At 46.6% G+C, this 27,197-nt stretch overlaps 1 pseudogene; it reads right to left on the reverse strand.

The window, feature by feature from the left end:
* On the reverse strand, nucleotides 1–26,725 carry LOC116106051 (annotated as a pseudogene).
* Nucleotides 26,726–27,197: the final 472 nt, after the last annotated feature.

Genomic DNA, 27,197 nt, shown 5'->3' on the forward strand with positions numbered 1-27,197 from the left:
CTACTCTAACAGATACCAAGCAATCTTAATGGGAAGGTTGAGGGTTGATATTGAGTACGTAGATGATGTAACAGACACATTGAATCTACGTCACCACTACAAAAGATAATTGTACTGTTAGAGACCTTCATCAATAATATATATATATAGAACTGAAATAATATTTTGCAATTAAGATTTAATGGTATATATTCGTGACAAATTAATATCAAAACATTCAAACTAGAGAAATATTCAACATATATCATTATTATTATTTTTTATTATTATTATTATTTCTTTTTTTTTTTTTGAACCGATGCAGTTTTTCAAATTTTATGTTCTTAGAAAATATCAAGTCTAATTGGAACTCTCAGTACACGCTTTGAAATTTGGGCTATTGTCACTTGTTTGTTATAAGTGTTTTTAGTTAAATATGTAATTATTCTGAAGCAGCAAGCCATATGATAAAGAAAAAGAAGCTGTGTTTTTGTCAATCTTCAAGATTTCTTCTCTAGAGGATGATGTATGGATTAGAATCTACTTTTAATTAGGTTATTGTTAGGGCCAAAAATCGTCCTTGGCCCAAATATAAAAACGAGCTTGACAGTGAAGGAGAAGCCAAGCCCAATCCCGATGCGACCCAATCTGGATTAGGCTCATTTGATACAAGATACCGCCGGTCCAAACCACCTAGGCACGAGCCTCCTAATCCCAGTCCATTCTCCAGGACCATGGGTGATTCCGGAGCCCACGGCCCCCTTAGAATGTTTTCCTATTCCTGAACGATCTCCTATTCGAGGTCACCTTCCTTTTTAGAACACTTTCCTACTCAAAGTTACTTTCCCAATCAAGATCACCTTCCTATCCGGACGCTGGTAAGGCAGCTTACCACGACCTTAATTCTTCTAGGGTTTACATCAGAGTCACACTAGGACTCCTAATCCCACCAGGATTGGGAGACCAGACAGTCGCTATATAAACAGAGGCCAGCCCTCTCACAAAGGACACATTATATTACACCTTCACACCTGAAGCTCCTACTTGAGAGCTTCACATCACTGCCGTAGTCACAGTCTCCGACCAGACTTTCGGTAACCTCTCTACTCCTTAGCCCTCACTATACTAGTCTCTTTCAGCCTTGCTGACTTGAGCGTCGGAGTGCCTACGGCAAACACCACCCCGGTGTTTCCCCTTCGTTTCTCGCGTTTGTTTCTCTACGTGTGCAGGTGTAGCGGATCGCTAGTGGCCTCAATCTCACAGGATCAGACCCCCTTTTCATACAGATAGATTTTTACGTCTACAGTTTGGCGCCCACCATGGGGCCTCTAGCAATCATTCGGCTCGACGAACCTTGCTACGTAGAGGAACTTTCCATGGCTGACAACTCCGACAATGTTAATCCCAGCCTCGAGGCCAAACTGGAGGCTCTGACCGCTCTCATGCAACAGAACTCAGATAAGGTAGCCACACTGGAAGCCGAGAACAATGCAATCCGGACCGAAAACGCATCCATCAGGGTAGAAAACCAGTCTCTTAAGGAAAAGGTGAGTCAATTCTATGATCTAGAGTTCCTGCCTGGCCATGCACCCCTCAATCGGTTCCGCGCCCCTGTTCCATCCATGCAGCCTCTCCATACACTAGAGCACCAACCCTCGGTCTCCGGCAAAAGGCCGCGTCCGTTAAACTCATCAGCGGTCGAAGATTTTGTCCTAACACATGGAGGTAAAGATACGCCAACAGAACACCATTTAGCCAACCCATCCCAGCCTCAAGATCAAGACATCCCAATGACAAAAAGCCCGAACCCGCAAGACCAACCCATTCTTACCGTCCCACCTTACCTCCAGTCAACCTTGCTAACACAAACCCCATTCGGCTCGGCTCGGCTCATCCCCACGGGTTGAACAGCCAAACCCAACAAACCACAACACTCGAGCCCATCCATCTTGACGGACCGAGTGACTACCAAACGACTCCACTGACGATTCATGTAGGGCGAAACACCATAACTATTACCATGGGAGTCATCCAACCAGAAGGAATGAACGAAGATCCAGGCTACTAAGGTGTGCACAAAGCAATAAATCACCAAATCACACCGCGCGGGACGGTCCAACGGAATGAGCCAAAGACAATTGCAAAGGCCGACACGGTCAACTGGGCTGACCTAGTGGCGTCCCCTTCTCCTATGGAACAGGTACTAGCCAAGAGATTGGCCGATGTGGAAGTAGTGATGAGACGCATCCCAGGAATACCGGTCCCAACCAAGAAGAGCAGGCTCTACTGTTACACGGATTCACCCTTTGTGGATGAGATTGCCCTAGTCGACATGCCTCAGAAGTTTACCATCCCCAATATGAAATTATACGATGGCACAATCGACCCAGACGATCACATAGACTCGTACAAGCAGCGGATGTTCACCGTCTCAATACCCTGACCGTTGAGGGAAGCTTGCATGTGCAAAAGTTTCGGTTCGAGCTTATCCGGCCCGGCACTCCAATGGTACACGAATCTCCCGAACGGATCCATCAACTCATTCGCCTAACTCACCGACACCTTTATGGAACAGTTCGCCAGCAGCAAGAAACTCGAGAAGCTGTCGGCCGAACTATACAGAGTATACCAGAGAAGGGGCGAGCCACTGAGAGAGTATGTCAGCAGGTTCAACAAAGAGAAGATCTCCATCCCTGTATGTAATCCTGAAACAGCCGTGGATGCCTTCAGGAAGGGTCTCCTCCCGAACGGAGAACTATACAAAGAGCTTACAAAGCTGGGTTGCACCACAATGGAAGACACCCTAGCCCGGGCAGTGATCCAGATAAGATGGGGGGAGGTTGAGATAAACCGGACGATTCACTCTAGATACAATTCAAGGAGGAATGACAGGAAGCCAGAGCACAGGCCAGCGGAGCACCGCTACCAACCCTCAGTACGTAATTTGAGCAGAGTCAAAAAACCGTACGATCGCCAGCCAACGAGAACCGAGAGCAGACAGTTCAGATTAAACTGGTACAAAACATCGGAATACAGCCTCAATGTCAAACCAACCCAGGTCGTCGCTATTATAAAGGGAATGTGATCCACTGTTAAGTGGCCAGGCAAGCTCAATCCCGAGGCCAGGAGAGACAAGACCAAATGGTGTGAGTTCCACGGTGATCATGGGCATAACATTGCAGACTGCATCGCCTTGTGGCTAGAGGTCGCTACACTTCTAAAGAAGGGACATCTTCGGGATCTGCTAACCGATAAGGAGAAAAACACCATTAGCCATAAAAGTTCAAAAGAACCATCACCACCTCCGCGAGAACCTACACCAAAAGGATTTTGTTCGCTCATCTCTGGAGGATCAGAGATCAGTGAGGTAAGTTACTCATCAGCCAAGCGATATGCCGAAGCCAACCACCACTATGAAGTCCAGTCCATCCATCCGGTCTCACGGTCACACACCCATCAGGTAATTCAATTTGAAGATGACGAGCTAGTCACCTTGGCCGCTCCTCATCACGATGCTCTAGTCGTCTCCTTGCAGATCACCAACATCTTAGTGAAAAGAGTATTCGTAGATGGAGTCTCTTCAGCAAACATCCTATTCCTCAAAGCAGTGAAGGCTATGGGACTGGAAGAGGTAAACATCCACAGGCGGCCGACGCTACTAGTTAGTTTCAATTCAGAGCAGAAGTATACTATCGGGGAGATCATCCTCCCTATCTACGCTAGTGGAATGAACAAACAGACCATTTTTCTGGTAATCAACTACCCCTCACCGTACAACGTCATCTTGGGCTGACCTTGGATCCACGACATACGGGCAGTCCTATCTACCTTCCACTAGACGATCAGGTTTCCAACCAAGTAGGGGGTACGAGAGATCAAGGGCGACCCCAAAACTTCCAGAGATTACTACAAGAATGCCTTCAAAGGCAAGGGTAACTCTTCATAGCAATTATAGTCTCATCCAACCGCACCGATCGAGCCGGATCAACCATCTATGAAAGAGTTGGATGAAGTACAGATACATCCAGATAACCCCGAGAAAATGACACACATAGGGTCCTGCCTCATGCCCGAGACAAGAGAGAAGTTGATAGAATTCCACAAACAGAACTAAGACTGTTTCGCCTAGTCCCACACTGACATGACCGGAGTCAGTCCGGAAGCAATGGTCCACTAGCTCAAGGTAGACCCAGATCACCCACCAATGAAACAGAAGAAAAGGAAATTCGCACCAGAGCGTAACCAAATTGTCAACGAAGAGGTCGAGAAGCTCCTGAGCAATGGTATGATCAAAGAGGTCCACTACCCCGAATGGTTGGCGAATGTTGTGGTCGTAAAGAAAAAGAATGGGAAATGGAAAGTGTGCATCGACTTCACGGACTTAAACAAAGCCTGCCCCAAGGATTCTTTCCCGCTCCCACATATCGACATGATGGTCGATGCGACCGCAGGTCACGAGCTCCTTAGTTTCATGGACGCTTTCTCAAGGTACAACCAGATCTTGATGCACCCGGACGACCAAGAGAAGATAACCTTCATCACGGAAAGGGGAACCTATTGCTATAAGGTGATGCCATTCGACCTGAAGAACGTCGGGGCCACCTACCAGCGGTTGGTCAACAAGATGTTCGCCGAGTACCTCAAAGACATCATGGAGGTATACATCGACAACATGCTTGTCAAGTCACTGGTGGCCAAACAGCACCTCGACCACCTCAGCCAGGCATTCGCCATCCTTAAGAAGTACAACATGAAGCTAAATCCAGCCAAGTGCTCATTCGGGGTCTCATCAGGTAAGTTCTTGGGCTACATGGTGACTCAGCGAGGGATAGAAGCCAACCCCGACCAAATCAGAGCAATCCTTAGTATACCATCTCCAACTTGCCTCAAAGATGTCTAGCGCCTTGCAGGACAGGTAGCCGCCTTGAGCCGCTTCATTTCCAGGTCAACCGACAGGTGCCATCTCTTCTTCCATGCTCTCAAGAAGTCCAAGAAGTTCGAGTGTCCCGCCTGCTGCGAAGAAGCCTTGCAACAGCTGAAAAGGTACCTGACCTCCCCTTCGTTCCTCTCCAAACCTATGGATAGGGAGAAGCTCTACTCTTACCTAGCAGTCTCAGAGACAGCCATCTTAGCAGTACTAATCCAGGAAGAAGAAACGAAGCAGTTGCCGGTTTATTATGTAAGCAAGTCACTCCTTGACACGGAAACACGGTACAGTCAGCTGGAAAAATTAGCCCTCCCCCTCATCCATGCATCCAGAAAGCTCAGGCCATGCTTTCAGTGCCACTCAATAGTTGTACTCACCTCCTTCCCACTTAAGAAGATACTGCATAAACCAAAGCTATCAGGCCGACTTTTTTAGTGGACAATAGAGCTCAGTGAGTTCGACATATCATACCAGCCTTGCACCGCTGTCAAGTCCCAGGCCTTAGCTGACTTCATTGCTGATTTCACCCCGAATACCACCACCCAAGTAGAAAGTGAATTGTTATGCATGAACGGTGGATCACCCTCCAAGTGGACTCTCTTAGTGGATGGCTCGAGTAACGTAAATGGAAGCGGACTTGGAGTGGTACTGGTTGTGCCAAAAGGAGACATCATCCAGTAGGCAATACGGTGTGGGTTTAAGTGCACGAACAACGAAGCCAAATATGAAGCCCTCATAGCTGGACTTTCCTTAGCCAAAGAAATTGGAGCAAAGAAACTAGAGATGAAGTCTGATTCCCAGCTCGTGGTCAATCAATTGCAAGGCATGTATCAAGCACGCGACTCGAAGATGACATCCTACTTGAGCATGGTCAAGGAGCTACAGGCCCTATTCGATGAGTTCTCCATCGTCCAAATCCCCAGAGCGGAGAACTCCCACGCTGATGCCCTTGCCAATCTCGGCTCAGCCCTCAAATGCTCTTCCTAGTCATCCATCTCTCTATTATTCATGCACTAGCCCGCTAACTGGAAGGGACAACAACCAAACAAGCCGCCCGAGGAAGCCATGGGTGTTGAACTAGCCGACTGCTGGATGACTCCGATAGTGAGATACTTGCAACACGACGAACTCCTAGCTGATAAGAACGAGGCACGATGACTAAAAGCAAGAGTCGCCAGATTCACCATACATAAGGGCCAACTCCTTAGAAAATCATTCTCGGGCCCCTACCTCAAGTGCACAAGCCCAGAGGAGGCCCAACGTGTCCTTGCCGAGCTACATGAAGGCGAATGTGGAAACCATGCTGGGGGACGTAGCCTTGCACACCAGGTGATCACTGCTGGATATTACTAGCTGACCATACGCACCGATTCAGCTGCCTATGTGAAGAAGTGTGACAGTTGTCAAAGGTTTGCTCATGTCTCACACCTCCTACCAAAGCGACTCCATTCCATCCTCACACCCTGGCCCTTTATGAAGTGGGGAATGGACATCGTGGGAAAACTACCGACTGCACCCGGACAGCGAGTCTTCATATTAGCTGTGTGATAATCCGGGGATTATGCTAGTTTATTTAAGCTTTTAGGCCGGATTTTAGATACTTCTTAGTCTATTTTTGCCTGAATTGCTACTTAATTCCTTACATTTCGTGTTTTAGGTTAAAATGGAAATTTTGAGCGAATAAAGGCAGATTTGGAGTTTTTGGACTCAGAAGCAAGCGGAAGGCAATTCTGGAATTTCAGAATTCTTCATAAAGCTTCGCCGCGGTGAAATGGATCAGACACGCACAAGATTCAGCTCCTTTGTCGTCGCGGCGAGATTCCTTCTTCGCCGCGGCGAAGTCTGCATTCTCCAGTTTTTGTAAAACGCACAATTTCATTTTTAGGCTGAGTTTTAAGAGTTTGGGCGAGGTATAAAAGAAATACTTAGTCTTTTTGTTTAGGGCGTTCGTGAAGGGAGAGAGAACAGATTTACAGTTTCTTAGATTCATTTTTGAGTGATTTTGGATTAAACAAAGTGTGAAGATTCGAGGTGAAACCGGTGGATTCATCAATTGGGGAGATTCTTTACCTTTTCTCTTGTTTCCATGATGTTGAACTTGGAGTTTTCCGTTCTTTTAATTGTTTTATTGATTTAGCCATGAACTAACCTTTTTAGGGTTAGGGTTTGGGTTTTGATGTAGTTCGGATTCTAATGGGTTAGAAAGTTGATGATTATTAATTTAATATGATTTTGCTTTAATTGTGTGATTATTCTGTATTTATTGTTTTTATGTGATGAACATGATGAGATTGAGAGATAATTCATCTTAAGCTTCTTGGGTAATCACCATTGTATTATTGAATGCTAGAGATAGATTCAAGAACCAATGAAATCAATATAGGATTCTTGTGCTTAATGATCTTAGATTTATTAACTTATTTGTTGGGTGCGGAAAGTTAATAGGGAAGAGTAGGAAAACATAGCCTGAGAAGGTATGTTGGACACCTTAGAGAGTTCGATTTACAATCAATGCATGTGACTATGATTTTAGTTTAATTCTTTAGGTTTAACCCATAGAGTCCGAATGAAGTCAAAATCCTACCCGTTTGTTTGAATTGATTTTATCCCGTTTTGAATCTTGCTTTCATAGTTTAATTTTATTTTAGTAAAATTTTGTTTTAGTTATAGTTTAAATTGCTCACTTAAATCCAAAAGAATTCGATTACTTCAACTTGAAAACGGTAGAAAACTTAGTGCTTAGCAACAATTCTCGTGGGAACGATACTCACTCATCACTCTATTATTTGTGCGACTAGTATACTTGCTACATATTGCATGTTGTAGGAAACACGCATCACTGTGACAGACTACTTTACCAAGTGGATTGAAGCCGAAGCCTTCGTAGAAGTTAGAGACCGAGAGGTAAAATCCTTAATCTGGAAGAATGTCATCTGCAGGTTCGGGATACCGAAGGAGATCGTCACCGACAATGGATCTCAGTTCATCAGTTCAGGCTTCAGGGATTTCTGTGACATGTGGGGAATAAAATTGAGCTTCTCAACCCCCTGTAACCCCCAGTCTAACGGCCCGGCCGAATCGTCAAACAAGACCATCATTTAGACACTAAAGAAGCGGTTATAGAAAGCTAAGGGTGCATAGGCAGATGAGCTACCCAGAGTCCTCTGGTCATACCGAACCACGGCTCGCTCGTCAACGGGTGAGACCCCCTTCTCTCTCACATACGGTTCTGAAGTAGTCATCTTAGCCGAAGTATCAGTCCCGTCCACCAAGCTCCAATGGACAGACGAGGAATCAAACGACCAGAACCTGGACACCATCGATGAGCTATGCAAACGGGCGAGCATCCATAATGCAGTCTATCAACAACAGGCAGCCTGACATTACAACCGCAACGTGAGGATCCGGACTTTCAAGATGGGCGACTGGGTCCTCCGTAGGGTCTTCCAAAACACCAAGGAGATCAACTCTGGCAAACTCGGCCCCACCTGGGAAGGCCCCTACAAGATAACCAAAGAAGTAGGGAAGGGTGCCTACAAACTCTAGACCCCCGAGGGCAAAGACATCAGTAACAGTTGGAATGTCGTTCACCTCAAACACTACTACTTCTAGGTGAACTTATCTTTTTTCTGTTTTCCTTGTTTATTTTAAAAGGGATGAGTGGGCCTATCCGCCTTTTTTTTAGACAGTCGGCCTCATGGCCAAATATTAATGAAGTATTATTCAGAAATTTTTCATCTCCAAATCGACTCCGGCCGATCAATTATTGGAAACACCTTCAGATCGGCCATCCCGATCCACGAAATCGCACCTTCGAATCGACCCTACTCGATCCACGATTACACCTTCAAATCGGCCCTGCCCGATTCACAATTTCGCACCGTCAGATCGGCCCTGTCCGATCCATGATCTCGCACCGTCAGATCGGCCCTGTCCGATCCACGATCTCGCACCATCGAATCAGCCCTGCTCGATTTGCCAATAACACATTTGAATCGATCCCGCTCGATTCACGAAAACACCTTCAAATCAACCCCGCTCGATTCACCAAAACACCTTCGAATCAACCCCGCTCGGTTCACGAAAACACCTTAAAATCGACCCTACTCGGTTCACGGAATCATCTTCGGTCGGCCTTGCCTGATCCATGTAGTGACGCCATTAAATCGGCTCAGCCCGATCTACGATTCGCACCTTCGAGTCGGACCTGTCCAACCCAAGAATTCACACCTTCGGATTTCATACTACATTCAATCCAGAAGACTACGTACTCGATCGGCCAGACCGAGTGAATGGTTCTTACAACTTCAATAAGCAAAGCACCAACCTAGCCCAACATAAGGCCTATATGCCTTAGCCACTGGGCCACACTAAAGTAACAAACATAACATAGTGCATCTACAAATAAAGAGGGAATAAACAGCTCACTCATCCATGAAGAAAGCATCAAAAGTTAAAACAACCAAGTATAATACATCCAGCCTCACACGGCTCGGTTCAGAGTATAAAAAAGGCCTCAAACGGCCTAGTCCAGAGTATAAAAAGGCACACGTGCCAAGGAAGAGGGCATCACAGGCCCCAAAATACATAAACAAAAAGAAAACTAAGCCAAGTGTCCTCAGCTCGAGTTGTCTCCTCCATCTCTGACTCGATCATCATGTCCGCACCACCAACACTCGTCCTAGCAGCCCGGTCGTTTGCATCCCTAGCATCCAACGGCCCCGACTAACTAGCAAGGTCTGGCATCTACTCCTCATCCTGCCCCCCCGGATGATCGTCACCCTCTTCTAGCGACTCCTGCATGAGCTGGATGTCTTCATCCGGATCCTAGTGAGAGGTCTTCCCTTCCTTGAACTCAAGCATGAGTTCACCCCGGGCCTTGATGATAGCGTCATCAGCGATGGAATACACTGCTCCCTAAGAGATTAGATCTCTGTGGTCTTCTCGGCCAACTCACGCCTCAACTTCTCCAACTCACGCTCGCTATCCCTCAAACACTGCTGAAACTCTTGCTCGGCCTTCCGGACTGCTGCCTCTCTCTGGTGCAAGCTAGTGTTCGCCTTGGACACATCTTGTATCCTCTTCTCCTACGCCACCATAGACTTGCTCAGATGAAGACTGGTTGTAAGTGCCTGCACAACAAAGTATTGTCATCAATACGAAATCAAGGAGCTAAATAAAACAAAAACTCCAGCCAAACCTGCAAAGCGCGGGAGACTCCCCAGTCAGCCGCAGCAACTGCGCCCATCTGGTTCAGACACAACTCGTCCGTCAGGAATAAGAACGAGTCGGCCAGCTTGCTCATGGAAGTCGTGTCAGAGTAGGTCGACGTGGTAGTCGAAATCTTGAAAGTAATCATCTCGGTCTCCTCATCCATGACCGTAGTCTGGGATGCTCCAGCCCCGGCTGCGGGCTGTTAACTCGGCGGCGTCGCCAACACGTCCTCCACTCTCCTATCCTCCTTGGCCGAGGACTCCCTCCTTCTCTTCTCCCGACGCTGGGCAATGGACTCACTCATGCTAGGGACGGTCAACTTCTTCATTAGAGTCTCTGCAAGCGCAAACTCTCCAACAGTTAGTGGGTTCAGCCTTGACTCACCAAAAATGATATGATTGAAGTACTGAACCAGAAGCACGTCACAGGTCTGCTTTAACGAAGGAAAGGGAATACCTCACTAAATCGCCTCTACTCCGGCCCAAAGATGGCTGGTCCTGAGGTTAGACTCTGCCAACACTACCCGCCAATCCCTCTGATCCTTCAGAATAGCTAGAACCATCTGGGTCGCTACGTCCAAGCCGTCTCCGCTCTGCCCGGCCGGATTGTACTCAAGCTCTGCAAGCAAAAAACAGAATCAAGATTTAGTAATCAAAGCACAAAGAAAACAACAAGTTCTCAGCAGTAGCTCGCCAGCTACTTGGGATGTCTCTTTGTCCTCTCTCTCAGAAGACAGCCTGTCCCCTCACAAAAAAGCATCGGTTCTTCTAGTTCTTGTCACTGGACCGCAGATCGGTCACCAGGTGAGACCGATCATGCCTCAAGTTAATCAGATGGCGACCATTCTCTTTATCATTCTCATCCAGAAAGTATGAGAACAACAACTCATGCAGCCCGAACATCACCTGGTTCCGAGTACAGAGGTCCTCAAGAGCCATAAGTAACCTTCAACCATTCGGCATGAGCTGAGAAGGAGCAATCATGAAGTGGTTCAACATCTCCCAGATAAAGCGAGGAATAGGCAACCTCAACCCATTGTGAAACCACTTCTCATAGACGCTAACCCAACCTGGTGCCTCCTGGTCAACCCGTTCGTATGACCGTGGCATCCGAATATCAACCAAACTCGGAATATGGTACAAAGTTTGGATGCGCCACACATCGTTTTCCTTGAGCGCGGGCAGATAATCCCTAGTCAAGATCCTGCTGCCCTATTGACTCGGCTCTTCCTTAGAACTGCTATTGGAAGAAGACGAACTACCAGCTCCTTCGAAATCTTCCCTACTTCTCCCATGCCTGCCCGAACCACTCGAGCCAGGAGTACTCGTACCTGGGGCAGTTACAGTAACTCCAGTCGGTACCCCAATCAGAACACCCCCTTCAGGCATCATCACTATGGTCGGGGCACGCTCATACTCATCCCCTAGGTCTGCCACAATCCCATTCGAACTAGCTGATTCGGAATCTGACATGTTGTCTTGATCGCCCAACCCGACCGACCGACTCAAGCCTTGCTCCTGACTCCCAAAAAATTCTAAGTGTCAAGCGACCACTTGGCCTGAGCCACCGACCGAACAAGCCCACAAACACAATTATCACTCGCCCCTCAGTACCGGTCGACCTACCCGAAAACAAGTTCACTCCTAAACCCTGGTCGACCCTCCCTGTCGACCGACCCGGTCCTAGATTCAAGTCTTCCTTCGCTCGCCCCAACTGACCGACTCGCCTTCAAATTCAACACTAAGCCTATTCCCCCTTACTCACTGATTCATCAACTCAAAATCACCCACTCGGTTTGGACGACCGACCACCTATTCACTCCACTCCGCATGCCCTCTCACCACTCGGTCGGATGGACTAGATGACCTATCTCCCTCACAACTCCCCAGGCTATCACCCTATTCGGTCAGCCAGACCGACCAAACCAAATTGTACCTAACTTGACGTCGTCTTCCCTTTTTCCAAAAAACACCAGAAAACCAGAGAAAAACACCGGAAACCATAAATCCAAGCCTATTCTAGAAAATCAAAACACTAACACTTCTAAACGCCTCAAAAAACAAATGAAATTACACAAATTCCACCCTATTCTCCAAAAACTCAGCAAAACTACCACAAACAAAAACGAAAGAAACGAACAGACAACGCAAAAAGAGGTTTACCGTGAAGAAAAATCGAAGCCTACCGAGAAGAACTGCCACCGCTGAAGAAAAACCAGAACGAAAGCGAAAGAAAAAGAAAAGCAAAATTTTGCAGGAAAAAACGATGAAAAATGCGAATGGGAGACGAATAGTCCACCCATTCGTTTTTAAAAGGAAAGTTTGATAGACCGAGACATGTGGCGGCCTACGATTGGACAGGAGTCAGTGCGTCTTTTTGTTTTCCCACCTCAAAAACTAGAAGCGAATCGCCACCGTACACGTGGCAGGGATCCAGGAAACCTTGGAAACTACAACGGAAGCCACCCTCCATCGTCCTGCCTTCCTAACCGAGCCAGCACGCGACTGCCAGAATGGACCCAATAGGCCCCATGATTCACAAGCTAGGGCGAGCCTCTCGACTGGTTAACCAGCTTGGAACGGCCCGACCCGAGCTCTCTGTAGGTAAAAAAGGTGGAGGCCTCGCCCATTCATCCTTCCAGAGCGGATGAACGAATAGCCAATGGTGAAGACTTGCACATCTCTATTCAATCGCCCGAGCACCCCGACTGAGCGAACAAATTCAGTTTAATGTTCTTATTCGTTCGGCCTAGCCTGCCAAGCGAACACCGCGGCAACAGACACCTCATCTCTTAGTCGACAGGACATACTGAACAAGCTCGTGAGCCCCCAAAGCCTCGTTGTCTATCCCTTCGCCCTTCACACTGACCGGGCACACCACTCAAAGGACGTTATACTCCGGATCGGTACTAGATACCGAATGACCCCAACCAAGGATAACCTGCAATGATTGGATCAGCCACACCAACAACTGGTCATCGGGGAAGGAAGACTGAGCGCCTTTCGATCGCTTCCTACTCTCTGACTTCAGAAACTCTTAACTCAGAGAGTGGGGGGCAAACTGTTAGGGCCAAAAATCGTCCTTGGCCCAAATAGAAAAACGAGCCTGACAGTGAAGGAGAAGCCAAGCCCAATCCCGATGCGACCCAATCCGGATTAGGCCTATTTGATACAAGATACCGTCGGCCCAAACCACCTAGGTACGAGCCTCCTAATCACAGTTCATTCTCTAGGACCATGGGCGAGTCCGGAGCCCACGACCCCCTTAAAATGTTTTCCTATTCCTGAACGATCTCCTATTCGAGGTCACCTTCCTGTTCAGAACACTTTCCTACTCGAAGTTACTTTCCCAATCAAGATCACCTTCCTATCTGGACGCTGGTAAGACAGCTTACCACGACCTTAATTCTTCTAGGGTTTGCATCAGAGTCACACTAGGACTCCTAATCCCACCAGGATTGGGAGACCAGACAATCGCTATATAAACAAAGGTCAGCCCTCTACAAAGGACATATTACATTACACCGTCACACCCGAAGCTCCTACTTGAGAGCTTCACATCACTGCCATAGTCACAGTCTCCGACCAGACTTCCGGTAACCTCTCTACTCCCTAGCCCTCACTATACTAGCCTCTTTCAGCCTTACTGACTTGAGCGTCGGAGTGCCTACGGAAAACACCACCCCGGTGTTTCCCGTTCGCTTCACGCGTTTGTTTCTCTACGTGTGCAGGTGCAGCGGATCGCTAGTGGCCTCAACCTCATGGGATCAGACCCCCCTTCCGTACAGATAGATTTTTATGTCTACAACTATGGCTCCTTTTAACTTATGCTTCTTCTCTCTCTCTCTCTCTCTCTCTCTCTCTCTCTCTCTCTCTATATATATATATATATATAGTCTATTCACTTTATTATTTATATTGTTTGACTGGTGTGAAACTGTACTTGCCTGTATATCCACACACTTATTCCGCTAGCCAAATGCTCTCGATAATGGGTAGGGCAGTCGAGGGGCTATCATTCCACCCAAGATCACTGAAAAAATTCATGTCTAGTAGCAACATTAATTCTTTCAAACTATTCTATGATATCTAATTAATTTAAAAACCGTAATGCTGGCTACCTGCAACCTGACCATTCTGTGTGAATTGCGTGAAGAGCGGTTTGAACCTCTGGAATATTCAGGTAAGAATACACATAGCTGTCCGAGCAGGGATCAAAGTTGTTCACCTGCTTAACCATAATATTTGAAACGATTTGACTAAAATAATAATGAATTAAATCTAAAGGCCGAGTAGAATCCTTACTGAACCAGTGTAGTTGTTCCCTTGAGCATAATCTGCATCGACACTCTGACAAAGTGGGGCATAAATGTTGTAACGATCTATATGTATAGTCTCATCCCATGATGTGTCTAGAAAGTCCTCGCATTTTTCCGAAAAAGTTTCATTCACCAAGTCACAATATTTCAAAATGCCTTTGTAGGTTTCATCTGATATTAAAGCGTGAGTCCATACGTAGTCAATATCTCCCATTAAGTCTGTAACATCGTTAAGCACTCCATTACCAATCTGAAATAGTTATTGCCATTCAAAATAAGTTAGTCAAAATTCAATTCAAGGACCGGAACAAATCAGATATATATATATCATAATAAATAACATATATATACCGCTATTCCTTTGAGATTGATAACAGTTTGATTTGAATACTTGTTGTGGAGTATAATCTCATTTGCAAGCTGAGGAACGTAATGTCCTGCGTAGCTCTCCCCAGTTATAAAAAAACCCCTTGTTTTATATTGGGGGAACCTCTCGAGCCAGTTGACAAGAAATGTATAGGCATCGGCTTGCAGTAGCATTATCTCCCGAGTGATCGTAGTCCGAAGATGTATTTGAATATGAAAAGCCTACTCCAGTTGGAGACTCCAAGAAGATTACGTTTGCCACTGCCATTCGTTTGACAACATTTCAAGAATTATGATTGTTACAGTGTTGTTGGGAAGAAAAATAAAGATAAGAAATTATAAATGAGTGATAGATTTATTCACCATTGTTCCATGCATAGTCATCTTGGAATAGTGTTTTGCCATCACTATTTAGTCTGAAGGGTCCTAGTTCAGTCATAGCTCCAAACCCAAGTGAGGAACATCCTGGTCCTGAAAATCTCAGAAGCATAATTCGATTTATTTAGTGTAACATTTATGCTTATATATATATATACTCCCTCTCTTATTTTAAAGCACCCAAAATCCTGTTCTTCCATTACTTAATTAATGATTCATGGCTTACCATAATGGAGAATATAATTTAAAATAACAAAATAACGGAAGAAATTGTGATGTCACTAATTGTATGATGTACATGATATTCATGCATGCATTTTTTATGGTTGTAAAGAGACTTGAGATGAAAGCGCATTAGTTGATTGATTACCTCCATTGAGCCACGTTATGCCTGAAAAAGTAGAGCTAACGCAGAGCCCGATCAGCTTAAATGGTCAAAGTCTAGGCAGATCCTACAGTCGTTCAGACGCTACCACGTCGCATGCTGGCGTGAGCAGCATGCTCCCGCCAGTGTAGTGGGTGCACGCCAAACTGACGAAAGGCTGGAGGTCGTCCACGTGTCGAACCCTTGTACTAAATGAGGAAATCACTCGAATGGGTGAGTAATGGGACGCACAGAAGGATTTGCACGGTATCTGCCCCCTTTTTTATATATTCTGTAATCATTACTCCAAGACATCCCACTATAAATAAAGAGCTCATCTCCCTTTTGTGGGATTGGCTCATTTTCACTCTGTAATAGCTAAATTCTCTCTATAATAGCTTATTCTTTCTTCTATAATCATTTGCAAGTCAGCTCGCTGAACACGATCTGACCCTTCCATATTAATACAATATCAGTGGACGTAGGAGTCGCTTGTTTAAGCTTCCGAACCACTTTAAAACTTTGTCTCTCCACCTATTATTCATTTTCACTACTCCCATTCGCGTGTGTCTTCTGGGCCAGCTCAGCATTTCACACGTGCGTTTAGTTGGTGTCAAAATCATGCATCAACAGTTTGGCGTTAGAAGGAGGGCCTGATTTAGTATTCTTCCTTTATCAGGAGAATCTCTGACTAATTGGTCCTACAATAGCAAATGGCTCGCCGATTCGAACCTGAGCGAACCAATCATGGTGCTGAGGAGATCCCCCAGGTATAAGAGGACACTTCTCCCGAGGTGCCCTCAGTTCTACAAAATGTCGTGGGGGATATCCCTTCAAGTTCACAACTTGACCCTGCCGTCATGAGCTACCTGGAGAGGTTCAATAATACTTTCCAAATGGTCAACCAAAGGTTAGACCGTTTGGATTGGGGCATGCCACCCGAATCAAATGGGGTAGTGCAACCGCCAAAAACGCCTGCAGGTCACTCGAAAGCATAGAAAAGGGCGATAGCCCATGCCGCGCGCACTATAGCGCGTTAAAGGAAGAGTAAGCAAGTGGCGAACAGCAGGCCTAAGGGCTCCAAAAGGCCGGCAAACACCGACCACATCCTGAGTAGAATACTCATGGCGTTAAGGCTCGGTGAAAGGTTGCATCCCGAACCGTCCCATGCCACGTCACATGAGCACTCCCATAAAAGTGCTAGGTGGGGCGATTCTTATCACCGCCAGAATAATGATCCCGATCATCATCGTGCGAAAGGTTCCTACACTTCGTGGGACGGTTCGTACCACCGCGAAGGTCGTAAAAATTCTCCACACCATTCATCACCATCACACGGCTCTAGCCAGCGTGTGTCAAAAGTAGCCAGAACTGCCGACCGAGGTGAAGAGGAATCCGACCTCTGGACTTTCCTCAACCACAACCATGAGGGTCAAACTTGCATGGGGGAAAGCAATCCCCAGATAGCTCTGCTGCCTCAGATTAAGGAGCTATAGCGAGCTCTAGATCAACTAAAAGCTCAGCAAAATGAGCAAAGGCATGTCGCAGCAGCGTCTCCCTTTTCTCCGGTGGTATTAGCCGCCCCCCTCCCATTAAGATTTAGAATGCCCGATATGCAGGCGTTCGATGGAAATTCTAATTAGCAGGATCACTTATATGAATTCAACAACTTGATGGAGCTTCACCGGGTTTCAAACTTGGCGAAATGTAGTTGTTTGGCAGTAACTCTAACCTCTCATGCCAAACGGTGGTTCAGGTCGCTCCTAACGGGATCGATCAGCTCGTGGCCTCAGATAAGCACGATGTTCCTAAGACACTTACAAGCAAACAGTAAGTTCTCAATGCCTTTGAGCTACCTCGGCAACATAAAGCAAGAAAGGGATGAATCCCTCCAGTCTTACATCGACCGATTCCACAAAGAGCTTCATAAGGTGGCTCACACTCCCAAAGAGTCTGTTCGAACTCTCATCATCGCAGGAGTTCGCCCGCAAACCGATCTATGGAAAGAACTACAAGCTGAGGATGATGTTTCCCTCACCCGCTTTTACAACCTTGCGGAGAAATACCTCCGTATTGAAAACTTCGTGGCAGCGCTTCACCGCCACGACCCCGGCACTTCAGGTAGTGCACCTAGTCGAGGGGAAATAGAAGGGTTGATCGCAAATGGGCTAATGACGATCAACGAAAAGGAAATAAATCGCGGTTTGAGCCCAAGAAGTCTTATGCTCCGATTCCTCGTCGCGATCGCGATAGGAGTCAATATACCCCTTTAAATGCACCTGTCTCGACCATTCTTAACAAGTTAGAAGAGGCCAGTCTACTTGGAGAGCCCGAGCCCATGAAAGGTTCCTCTTCATCCAGAAACAACAAAAATATTGTCGTTATCATCGGGACAATAGGCATCACACCGATAAGTACCGAGCTCTCAAGCAGGCAATTGAAAACCTCATCAAACAGGGGCATTTCAAAGAGTACGTTGATGACTCTGCTCCCACAAGGGAGAAAAATCAAGAGGAACCAGGAAAGAAGCGTCGTGATCGCAAGGGTATCTACAGCGTCGGGGTAATCTTCAGAGGGTCGCACCTCCCGAGAAATTTGTGAGATGCCCAAGAAAGATATGCTTGCACAACCCTTCACAACCATATCAGTGTGATGAACACGACCTGGCGACCACCAAAGGTTCGCAAGGAGGAGGAAATTACCTTCTTCGAAAAAGACGCGGTCCGATTGCATCATCCCCACGATGATGCTCTCGTGATCATGCCCCTAATAGGGCCCTTCGACGTCCATAGAATGTTGGTGGACAACGGAAGTGCTATGAACATCCTGTTCCAGACAGCTTTCGAGAGAATGAATTTGGACGAGGCCGACCTGAAGCCCCCCTCGATCCCCCTATATGGTTTAACAAGGGACCACCTGATCCCCAAAGGAACGATCTCGCTTCCGGTCACGCTGGGTGACTCTGATGAGGTGACCAAAGTAACTGAATTCTTAGTAGTGGATTGCCCATCCACTTTTAATGGTATCCTAGGGCGACTTCTGTTGAGAAACTTCAAGGCGGTCACTTCGATATACCATCTCAAGATGAAGTTCCCCACCTCGACGGGGATAGGGGAAGTTAGCGGATCTCAGCGTGCATCTCGCGACTGTTATGTAATGGCAGTGCAGATGGAGTGCAAGGGGAAGGGCATCTCGCACAACATTCCCCGATAGGCAATGACGATCAATCGGATCGAACAGCAGCCTGGCCCGGTCGAGGATAATATGGATCCTTGTATTCAAGAATGCCCTTCCAATAGGCCAGTTGAGGATCTGTCTAAGGTGTTAGTCGACCAGAGTGAGCCGAGCAAAGTGTTGAGTATTAGGAGCAATCTCAACCCCCAGCTCGCCACCAAACTGACCGGCTTCCTCAGAGAGAATATCAATGTGTTCACATGGTTGTATGCAGATATGGTCAGGATCAGCCCGAATGTTATTTGCCATGCCTTGAACATCGACAGTGAAGCCAAGCCGGTTCGCCAGAAGAGAAGATCTGGAGCAATATGCTACCTTGAAACTTGAGGTAGGTAATCTCATTCGGAATTGATCCATCTGAGAAGTGCTCTATCCGAGCTGGGTTGCCAACCCGGTTCTAGTAAAAAGTCTAACGGTAAATGTCAGACCTGTGTTGATTTCATCGACCTCAACAAAGCATGCCCGAAAGATAGTTTTCCCTTGCCTAGGATCGACCAGCTCGTGGATGCCACCTCCGGGCACGAGCTACTAAGTTTTATGGATGCATACTCAAGATATAATCAAATTCTGATGTACACGCCGGACGAAGAGCATACCTCTTTTGTTACAGATCGAGGGCTGTATTGCTACAAAGTTATCCCCTTTGGCCTCAAGAACACTGGCGCAACTTACCAGCGGCTGGTTAACTAAATGTTCTCCGAGCAGATCGGGAAATCAATGGAGGTCTATGTAGACGACATGCTGGCCAAGTCGCATGTCGCTTCAGATCACATAGCGCATCTTGCTGAGATATTCGACATCCTCCGGAAATATAGAATGGAGTTAAACCCTCTCAAGTGCTCATTCGGAGTATCCTCGGAAAAATTCCTGGGATACATGGTTAACCAAAGGGGAATAGAGATCAACCCCGAGAAAATCCAAGCTCTCCTCGATATGGAAAGCCCGACCTCCAAGAAGTAGGTTATGAGCCTCAATAGGCGAATTGCGGCACTAAGTCTCTTCATATCGAGAGCAACAGACCGCTACTTGCCATTCTTCAATGTACTAAGGGCCAACAAGAAGTTTGAGTGGACTCCCGAATGTGAACAGGCATTCCAGAGCATTAAAGAGCACCTTGGAAAGCCACCTTTTCTGTCCAAACCTCTCCCGCAAGAGATCCTCCTCCTGTACCTGTCTGTCTCTCAGTTCGCGGTCAATGCAACTTTAGTTCGGGAAGAGAACAGGGTCCAATGGCTAGTGTATTACATGAGTAAGCGTCTGTTAGATACCGAGATGCGGTATCTAAAAATGGAGCGATTAGCTTATGCCCTACTGATTGCTTCCCGAAAGTTGCAACCTTACTTTCACGCCCATACGATCCATGTAATGACCAATTATCCGCTCAAGCAGGTCCTCCAGAAACTAGAAGCATCAGGTAAATTGCTTAAATGGGCCATGGAATTAAGTTAGTTCGATCTGAAGTACAGACCAAAAGCAACCATCAAAGGGTAGGCCGTTGTCGAGTTCATATCAGAATTCTCATATCATCCGACGAATGATCAAAGCAATAGCCTAGCAAAGCCATTTAGGAAACTGCCCAAAATCTATCAAACTGGAACCTTTACGTTGATGGATCATCGAACAGAAAGAGGGTCGGGGTAGGTCTTCTCCTCCTGAGTCCCAAAGGGGCTCATATCCATGGCATCCTCCAGTTTAGGTTCATAGCGACCAATAATGAGGCCGAGTATGAAGCTCTACTCGTTGGATTGTAGTTGGCCAGAGAAATTGGCTCGACCGCGATCAGCATCCACAACGACTCAATGCTGGTTGTCAACCAGGTTTTGGGGGAGTACCAGGCCAAGGAAGAAAATATGATCAACTATCTGAAGAAGGCCAAGGCCGCACTCAAGCCATTTAAACACTTCACGATCACACAGATGCCTAGAGATAGCAGTTCTATGGCAAATGCCTTGGCAAAGATAGCCTCGTCGCTAGACTCACACGCTTCGGAAAGCATTCCTGTTCGGTTCATAGAGGCACCCAATGTCAGCTCAACCAAACAGGCCGTGAATACTGCAGAATCAGTTTCCTGGATGACCCCCATCATTCAGTACCTCCAAGATGGGACCTTGCCCAATGACAAGGTCGAAGTAAGGACCCTGCGAACAAGATCTGCTCATTACACCCTCTGTACAAGCAAGGGTTTAGCGCCCCCCTCCTCCGATTTGTAACCAGCGAAGAAGCAGACTACATCATGAGGGAGATACATGAAGCGATCTGCGGTAATCACACAGTCGCGCGATCTCTCGCCAACAAAGTTGTTCGTCAAGGGTATTATTGGCTCATGATCCAAGAAGACACCTACAACATTGTCAAAAAGTGTGACAAGTGCCAGCGGTTCACGAACATATCACGAGCTCCTTCCCACCAGTTGATAACCATGACCAGGCCCTGGCCATTCTCCATGTGGGGAATCGATGTCATTGGTCCCATGCCAGTTGGTAAAGGGGGAGTCAAATATGTGGTGGTCGTAGTAGACTACTTCACCAAGTGGGTCGAAGCTAAACCATTAGCCGCAATCACCACCAAAAAGCTCACGGACTTCCTCTTCAAGAACATTATATGCCGCTACGAGATTCCTCATATCCTCATCTTAGATAATGGTAAGCAGTTCGACAACGAGGAGTTCAAGCAATTTTGCGACGAGCTGGGTATCCATAAAAAGTTTGCCTCCGTCACAAGACCGCAAGCGAATGGTCAAGTTGAAGCTGTTAACAAAACCATCAAGCACACTATGAAGGCCAAACTTGGCGCGGCCAAAAGGAATTGGGCTGACGACCTCCCTGAAGTCCTATGGGCATACAAGACAACTCCGAGAACCTCCACCTCAGAAACTCCTTTTTCGCTAGCATATGGTTGCGAAGCGATGATCCTTGTGGAGATAGGGACCAGTTCACTTCGGAGGGACCTGTTCAATGAAGCCGACAATGAAGCGCTTATGTGCGCAAGTTTGGACCTAGTTGAAGAACATCACAGCAAGGCTCAACCAAGAATAGCAGCCTATCAGCAACGCGCTAAAAGGTTCTTCGACTCTAAGGTCAGAAGAAAAGACTTCCAAGTCGGCGACCTTGTCTTGAAGGAAGTTCTTCTCGGTACTAAGGAACCAAGTGCAGGAGTTTTGGGACCAAACTAGGAAGGCCCATACCGCATCACCGAAGTGATAAGACCGAGGACTTATCATCTCAAAATAATGAGTGGTTTCGTAGTGCCACGAGCTTGGAATGCTGAGCATATGCGACCATATTATCAGTAATTCCGAACTCAATTTTTCTTTGTAAAGATTTTACCTTTCTTAAGTCTTTGTAAATAGCAAATGTACAATTATGTAATTCTGTTCGTTTGTAATTATTATCTTCCCATGTGTATGATTTTGTTTGCACAAACTTCTTCCATTGTAATGGTAAAACAGTTAGAGTGCAACCTCATATGTAACAGTACGAAAATTGTAAATATTCATAACGGATTAAGAAAGCCTTGTCTTTATTCATAAAAGGAATACAAAAAGCAAGCATGGGAAAGGCAATCAGTGGCCTTCATCCCCAATTCTCGGAGGCGTGACCTCGTCATGCCCAGGCTGATTGCCAATCACCTGGCTAGTTGCAGACTCCTTGGGGACATACCCCGAATGCTCCCCCTAGTCAGGTCCTCGGGCGGCCTCCGCTACTTCCTCATCGTCAAGTCGCGCCATAGATCTAAGGATTTCCTGGTACTCCTCCGGGAGGTCGGACATATCCAGTCCGGGATTCCTCGGCCGTAGGGCATATATGGACTGAATTGCCCACTCAGCGGCCTTCGACTTGATCTCCGCCCCTTGACGTTGCATCTCTTCAGTCAGCGAAGTGACTCTTCCTTGACTAGCTGACAGCTCGACCTCAAGCACTTGCCTTTGCTTTTCGGTGGCCTCCCACAGCTCGTCCCTCTCCCGCTCTGCTCGCAAGGCCCGCTCAGAGGTCGTTCTCAACTCTTGGTCTTTCTCGCCAGCCTCCCTGGTAAGTCTAGCCACTATCCTCTGAAGCTCTTTCATCTCTTCCCCATGCTTCTCAAGCTCAGCTTTCTGGAATTCCACCGTGTGAAGAGCAATGTTCCTCTCATTCAGGTACTGGTTTGCCGAAGCGGTGGATAAGTCTTTCTTTGCTTCAGTGGCTTCCAAGTCCCGTTTGAGCCAAGTGTTCTCTTCTCTCAATGCGACCATCCCCTCAGCGGCTCTTAGTTAGACCTTTTGTAAGGACAGTTGCATGGAGAATAGGGCCTACGAACAAAAGAAATAACAAGTTAGTTTATTTGCTACCGAAAAGAAGCAAAGTCCTCACCGAAGACAGCTCATCCTACCTTGCTCAAGTGCTGAATGGATGTGGACATCAGGTCCACATAACCAGAAGCCAAGAACTCCTCAAAAGCCTCTACGAGCCCGAACTCTAGCAGGGTAAAAACCACTGGCTGCAGATGGTCTGGAAGTTGTCCCATTGAGTCAAGCACAGGAGTGTCCGTGCCTGCGCCTCCAACATGAGTCGTGTCGCCCACCGGTTTCTTGCCCGATCTCCTCCAAGGGTTCACAACCTCACTCTGTCTTGTTCGCGGTCCCCCCGGGGCAATAGAGATGCCGGGAGCACCCCTAGCAGGCCTTCCTGAGCGGAGTGCTTAATAGGCCTACGACCTCTTGGGCTGAACGCCCAAGTCCTCCGGCTCGGACTCTGATTCTTTGGTCTGAATTTGTTGCCTCTTATTAGGCCGTTGGGCTATGGTCTTCTGCCTCGGACGAACATCTGGGGGCTGGGGAGCGCCTGCAGGTCAGACCGGAGCACTAGCCGGTGCCCTTCCGACAGGGGGACCGGTGGGAGCACCTCCAGTAAGTCCGATGGCCCCCACTCTAAGGAAGGTGAACTACTTCGCTCGTTGCGATCTGGACACCTTTGGAGGCATGGTCGCTGTATGTGAATGTCATTAGCAAAACAGTTCGCTGCACGCACAAATAATAATAATAATAATAATAAACCAAGGTTGCGAAGCTTACTCGGTAGGGGTTCTAAGGTCGCTTCCGAGTTGAAAAAACCGTATCTTCGTAAGTTTGCGGTTGTCACGAGCAATCTAGCGTCGTGACTTTCTTCGGGTAAAAAGCCGAATGTAGTAATCCTGTCCGGATCTGCGAGGAGCTCTAAACTAGTTGTTTTGTTAACTGCAGAGAAAATAAGAACTCGTTGGCGAAGACCAAAAAAGTTCGCAAAGCGATAAGGAAGGAAAACCTACTCGGATCTTGGAAATAGCAAAGGTCGTCGTAACGAAAGAAAAAGAACTTCATCTCATACACCCCTGCATTACTCGGGTAGCTATGTATTCCCGCTCCAATGGTGGTTAGCCTGGAAAGGTAGTAGGAATCTTTGTCCTTACTCTTTTTCAGGATATACAAGCAACCAAGTCTAGTGCAGTTAGCTCGCCCATTCCGTTTTCACGACACGCAATGTACATGGCCACAACTATCATGCACACGTTCGGTGTGAGCTGTAAGGGTGCGATCCCGAAATGGTCGAGGACTGACCTAACAAAGAGGTGGAAAGGGATCAACCCCCCACCCTTGAAAATGTCCTCGGAGATCACAGCCAGCCCTCGTGGAGGATTCCGAGCTGTGCGTGTCCTGTCTCGGAAGACCTCCACGCTGATAGCGTATTGTCTATCACATTTTGGAGCTCGTCGTCAGTAAGCATCGACAAGATCTCTTGAGGGGGACCTCAGAAGCATCTTGCGCAGCCGAATTGGTCCTTTCCTCGGCTCTGGTCGTTGGGGGTTCCATTCTACTGTGGTCTGCAAAAGTGACAAGCAAGGAATCGTTCAGTCCTTGTACATTATTCCATACGATGACGTGGAAGGAAACAATAAATATTTCCTCCCTTAAACCCTAGAAAAACCCTAACAGAATACTTTTAGAGCCACCATTAATGGCTCAATCCCAAAGAGAGTATTTCATCTTTAGTCAACTACCGACGGACTATCGTGGCATGGCGACTACCGAAAACAACAATAAAAGTAGTAGAGGGACAGCCCTTACCTCCTGAAATGAGAAAATCAATCCTTCTGCTTCAAATGTCAAGTGCGCACCGATTTGAAAGGCAAAGAATCAGAGTTCACGAAAGTCTCTTGCTCTCTCTGAGAAGATGAATATTGTGACATTGCCTGAAGTAAACCTGGGTTTTATAGTGAGAGGAAAGACGCTTTGGTTTCCTGGAGTCAAACGATGTTTGGATGGAAAACTCATCTGACCGTTAATCGCGACCACGTGTCGCGAGTCAACAAAGAAGAGTGACCATCATGCCTTAAGAAACCAAATCATCGTTCTTTTCCATTGAAAAACTCAAGTGACGGTACGTTTTCCCTCCTCCACATTAAATGTGCCCACGTCCCGCATTTAATGCTCTATTAGGGAATGTCGTTTCAGCATGGCTCGCATTTATGCATGGCTGTCACTTATTGAGCATAAGGCACGTCTGTCAGAACAGAAGACATTTCATTAAATGCACCTGTAGCAAAAGCGCAACGGAAAAACATCTGAAGAGGTCGTTATGAAAAACACTCTTCGTCTTGTAAGTTGCGAAGCGACGTAACTCTTCAACCTCATCTCGTCAGTCACGAAGCGATGCGACCCCTCGACCTCAACGAACATCAGTTGTGAAGCAACGTGATTCTTTGTTGTTAACAAAACTTGCCAAGTGTAATTAGGTTGCGGAATTCAGTTCAGGTCGGCATCATCGTTATGGTACTGAATTTGATCTAAAATCAGGTCGCTAACCTTATAGCGAGGATCGTTTCAGGTCGCCTATGTTGAAATATGTTCTCGACCTCTTTGCAAGCAGGCCGAGTCAACCATTATCTTTTCGAACGCATCAAGTCAAGGCATAATTATGTAGTTTCCAAGGTTTGATCCTCAAACCTTAAAAACTAGGGGACTTCTGTTATGCCTGAAAAAGTAGGGCTGACGCAAAGCCTGGTCAGCGTATATGGTCAGAGTCTAGGCAGATCCTACAGTCGTTTAGACGCTGCCACGTCGCATGCTGGCTTGAGCAGCATGCTCCTGCCAGTGTAGTGGGTGCGCGCCAGACTAACGAAAGGTTGGAGGTCGTCCACGTGTCCAACCGTTGTACTAAACGAGGAAATCACTTGAGTGGGTGAGTAACGGGATGCAAAGAAGGATTTGCACGGTATCTGCCTCCCTTTTTATAGATTCTGTAATCATTACTCCAAGACATCCCACTATAAATAGACAGCTCCTCTCCTGTTTGTGGGATTGGCTCATTTTTACTCTATAATAGCTTATTCTTTCTTCTGTAATCATTTGCAAGTCAGCTCGCTGAACGCGACCTGACCCTTCCATATTAATACATTATCAGTGGACGTAGGAGTCGCTTGCTTAAGCATCCGAACCACTTTAAAACTTTATCTCTCCACCTATTATTCAATTTCACTACTCCCATTCGTGTGTGTCTTCTGGGCCAACTCAGCATTTCACACGTGCGTTTAGTTGGTGTCAAAATCACGCATCAACAAGCCACAAAACCAAAGGATTGGTTGAAGAGTTCTGAGGGAACTCAACAAAATAGTAAAAGAGTGCTCTTCCAGCCTGAGGATCAACCGTCACATAGCCCGAGTACTAGTTAAAGTTTATACCATTAGGTTGGCCAGGCAGTGCAGTAATCTTGTCAAGTTCCATTAAACCATCCTGAGCCCCAATATACACAGGACTGTACTCTTGTTTTACACTTGATTTCTCTCGAAAATGTACCAGAAAATTAGACTGTTTTGATATCTTAGACTTGATAAGCTTTCGAAGGTTATCAGCCTGACTTGCTTCACTGAAACTAAGTGATATCAAAAGGCAGAAGGAAAAGAGCAACTTGGAAAACAATGCTACCTGCATCATCTTGTTGCTTGATTGTATTGAGTTCGTGTCAACAATATTATTTATAAGTTAAGTTAGTTGACCTTTTGTTTTCTGGTTCTTGGGCATATTTGAAATTCCCAAGAATCTACATTAATTGCAACCTAGCAGAAATTCGGTTCCTGGCCGGTTGTGTTTTCAGTATGCCAGTTGATAATATGTCTTCTTCTGGCTTGTTTTGTTGAAGTCATCGACGGCCTGTTACATTTTATACCAGCGCTAGTATTGCATCTTTTTGTTTTTGTAGGTACAAATAATATCGGACCTGCCTCTCTACATGAACTAGGCCAGCATTCTTCTTAAAGCGTTAAAAAATATTGTCTTCAAAGAAATATTTTCGTACGTTAAAGACAACAGTTTGTGTTATATTTGACATTGTTGATGGAAAATATGTTACATGAATATGCAAAAGAGAAGTCAAACAAAGTAGCTGTCCTATACATGTATGTTTCGA

The sequence above is a fragment of the Pistacia vera genome, unplaced genomic scaffold, assembly GCF_008641045.1.
Source record: "Pistacia vera cultivar Batoury unplaced genomic scaffold, PisVer_v2 Contig509, whole genome shotgun sequence".
Taxonomy (NCBI): domain Eukaryota; kingdom Viridiplantae; phylum Streptophyta; class Magnoliopsida; order Sapindales; family Anacardiaceae; genus Pistacia; species Pistacia vera.